This window comes from Eumetopias jubatus, unplaced genomic scaffold (assembly GCF_037043125.1).
Source record: "Eumetopias jubatus isolate StellerSeaLion01/CBP00866 unplaced genomic scaffold, mEumJub1_p1.0 scaffold_72, whole genome shotgun sequence".
In the NCBI taxonomy this organism is placed as follows: Eukaryota; Metazoa; Chordata; class Mammalia; order Carnivora; family Otariidae; genus Eumetopias; species Eumetopias jubatus.
The window spans coordinates 928696-932937 of record NW_028274878.1 but is presented as its reverse complement, the minus strand read 5'-3'; positions in this window follow the sequence as shown (position 1 = coordinate 932937).

Below are 4242 nucleotides of genomic sequence, written 5' to 3'. Positions count from 1 at the left end.
GTGATGAGGTAGGATCCCCGGGGCAAGACCCGCAGGGTGGTCCTAGGAAATGACAAAGCCCCTGTGCATCCATACAGACATACACACACAAAATCAACTATAGGCTGAGATGAGACACAAAAGTAACACCACCAACAAAAGCTGAAACCCAAAGAAACAGGTCTCAGCACCTGAAACATTCCCCACTACCACATTCCAGGACAGGAACATCTGTGCCAGAGGTTACCTATCTCCTGCGTCCCACCTATGGCCTGGGGTGAACAGATGCCATGGGGATAAACTACTGTCACCACATGTTAATATATGTCTGCAACTCTACAGAGGCACGGAATCTGAGCCAAAGCCTTGGCAGAGTTAATACCAAACAAATAAAAGGGTCTATTAGAGATGGGCTGGCATCAATGTCCAGGACCACACTTTACCCACCGTGACAACTAAAGAATCTCCTTCTGTATACTGAGCACAGACAGAATGAGGGGCAATGGGAAGCCCAGTGTCCAAGATGGAAGATCAGCACATCATGGGTCCAACTGCTGCCCACCAGCCGCCGCCTGATCCCGCTCCGATTCCCTCATGACAAAGGAGATTTCTACTATCCCAAGTGTGTCCATGGCCACAGACACTGCTCAGGAGACAGGAATTTCTGCAGTTCAGCAGTGGACCTGGAAAAAGGCTGAAAGGTGCCCGATTCCTATGAATTAGTGAGACTCAGCTCTGTGGATCTGCGTCACTGATATTCCGATGCTCCTTAACTCAGGCACAGAGCAAATGCATCATCCTTGGGTCAAGAACCACTGAAGGGCCGATTCTGCATCCCCGGATGCAAACCAATGTGTCTGCATAGCAGATATGACCCTCCCAGGATGGATCAGCAGAGACGCTATCAGTTGGCACAGCCACCACACCACATTAGAACCCGCTCCAGGAGCACAGCTGAAACATGTGTGAGGTGTGAGCCCTGCAAGGAGTCACTGGGATTCCCTCTTGACAGCTGTGCTCCGGGGGCGTTTTCCACCACACACCTGGCACCTGGCACCTGGCAGAATTCACCTTCATCTCACGCAGGGTGCAACTGGAGGGATTCTGGGTCATGTCTTTACCCACACAAACGGAACGCACATTAGGTCGCAGCTCACCTTCTCCAACAACACTCACAGCTGCCCAAAGCACATGGTACAGAGTGTGAGGCAGGGCATGGCTTTTCCCGCTGCCAGCTGTGAGGATTACCGCAGACATTCTCCCAGGTCAGTCTCCTGACCCAAAAACCAACACCACTACTGCTCCCGCGGGAAAGCAAACTGAAAGGAGTCAGCGGGACTGGCCGACTTCAGTGTGGAGTGAGATGTTGCCCTCCTCCAGGGGTTTACACACACACACACACGCACACACACACACACACGCACACACACACACAAATTTGGGGTGAGCATCCTGCCATCATTTGCCTCTAAGCATCTACAACTTCGGGAGGAAGCACGTAACCTGAGGATCTCTAATGAGCAAGCCTGGAGGCTCCTGGGTAAACAGCTTGCATTCTGAAAGGGGAAGGATGTCTCAGATAGATCACAAAACAGACCCAACAGTTGCAAGGCCAAGACAGGGTGCTGTCCCTACAGGAGTAACTTCCAGAAACAAGCACAACCGAAAACGCCCGTAGCATTTACCGTAGCCATCTCCGGGTCCTTTTTCGGGCTTGTGCTGCTGTTCATCCTGGGAACCGGTCTAGATTCTGGATGGGACAAACGATGGAGGTTTATTGTGGTTTGCATACCCTCCATGCCTTCTTCCTCCATCTCACACTCTTTCCCACACTCGGGTCCCTGATCTGAAGAGAGGGTTTCTCCACATGACTCAAGCGACTTCTTTGCTAAGAGAGATACCAGTCACCTGACTCTTGCGGGAGACACTCCAGGACCCTGGTTCCAGTGTTTCCATAAGTAATCAATCAACGGTGGACAGATTGGGGTACAACTGGCTGGAAATTAATACTGAAATTGGGGTGCTGAATACAAATCGAAAAAAATCACTTTTTCTTCATAGATTAAAAATCTAAGTGAGAATAGCCTTGAGTGGGTGATATCAACAAACCCGCAACACGAAAGGCATGCATTCTTTCCTCAGGCCGCCAGTTAATGGTGCAATCTTTCGGTCTCTAGATGAGGCCTAGCCGGTGTGACTGGCCATTACGTAAATATTGAAGAGAAGAATTAGAGTAGACTAATCGTACAGTCAGGAGCAAAGAAAAAAACAGGCGGATTGAGAAGTAAAGCTGTGGCATTATTCCGATAACATTAGAGGAGTAAAATGAACGGATTTCATTGATGAATATAGTAATGTAGATTACAAATAAAACAAACAAACAAAAAAAGAATCTCCATAAGGGGTAAATGTCATTTTTCTCAAACTGTCTTATTTTTTTTTTTTCAAATTGCTTCACCATTGCATCAAGGTGGGAAGGGAGCTCAGGCTCACAACTCCTCCAGGCTCAGCTCTTCAGTAGGGGGATGGTGGAGGGTGTGGGGGTGGGGGTCTGCAGTCAGGGGAGGGGTGTGAGCTCCAGTAGGCACCTAAGGAAAGCACCCTCCCATCACGCTTTCAGACAACCTGCTGTACTTAGGTAGTGCCTGTGATTCCCTCTAGGACACACAACGATCACCCACAAGAAGAGGGAGGACATCAAGTGCTTTCCCAGCAGAAATCAGGCTGCTGCAATTCACAGCTTGCTCCCTACCTCTCTGCACACGGTTCCATATCTCGGATCTTCCCGGCATCGGTTCCTGCCTCATGGATCCCTCAGGAGGCGTGTCTCTCCTCATCATGTGCAGGCTTGAATACAGAAAAAGAATGGACGTCTATAAGAATTACAACACCATGTCTTCTACCAGACACTAAACAGCTTAGCCTTGACCCCTCAGGACACCCATAAAAAGGCACGTCAAACTCGCACACCTGTGTTTCATGTAGGTGTTCTCCCTGCTCTGCTGCACTATCTTCCTCTCCCAAAACCGAGCCTTCACCTGGGGGAGGAAAACACATCCACCCTCAGTTGTGCCGGACTGTGCCCCAAACAAAGAGGAAGAAAAAGAAAACACTTACCCAATTATCTAGAGCACTTCTCTCATGAGCTGCGACCTGAAAAATCAATTCACCAAGAGCCCATGTTCAGGGATCTAAGGGCCACTTCCATCACCTGCAGGAGGCACGAAGGGGCCAGTATGTAGGGGCAGAGCCTACGTTACCTTGAGTTTGAAGTTGAGCTCTGCCTTCTGTAGCCGATCTTGCATTTCTCCGGTTTCTTGTCTGTGAGATATAATTGCTTTTGTCAGATAAAGCCCAATATTGGCTGTGATTTTAGGTTTTTTTAAAGATTTTATTTATTTATTTGACAAAGAGAGACACAGTGAGAGAAGGAATGCAAGCAGAGGGAGTGGGAGAGGGAGAAGCAGGCTTCCCGCAGAGCAGGAGCCCGATGCGGGGCTTGATCCCAGGACCCTGGGACCATGACCTGAGCTGAAGGCAGACGCTTAACGACAGCCACCAGGAGCCCCTTGGGTGTGATTTTAAATCACCTGCCCGTGTGGCCATCCTCCTCGGATCTGTCCCCTCATACGATTTTTCCTGACACAGGAAACACTTTCCCATGATAATAAATGTACAGTAGGAACAAAGCTATCGTTACATCCTCTCCTTACTCGTTTCTCCACACCTGCAGGGTTCAGAGTTGACATAATTTCCCTCCCTGATATCAATCTTTCCCTGATTTATCACATGACAAGGAGCTTTTACCATGAAGCTCTATTGTCCTTTAACTTCTATGCTCGCCATGGTTCCGAGGGTTGCAAAGACCGCGCCATCAGATGGCACTACCGGGTTCATGGGCAGGATTCATCCTACGATAAACTGCTTTCCTCAAGATTAGGACCACTGAAACCACCCCTGGGGGTGGAATGGCATGGCGGAAGTTTCCACAGAGTCAGGCCAGCGCTGGGGATCCGGACATGTTTAGTAACATAATTGTTTTGTTCTTTCTAAAAGTTGTCTTTTTGTGTCTGTTAATTCTCTCTGGATATGGCCTCTGAATTTTTGTTTATATTACTTGTTAATTGAGTCTAAACCATGTACAAAGATTAAAAATAGGAAGTGAACAGGGATTTCAGGAGTCGCTAATATTTAGTGTCTGAACTCACTTATACTTGTCTATCTCTTCGGTAACCAGTTTCAGACTTTCCTCAGCAGCTGCCA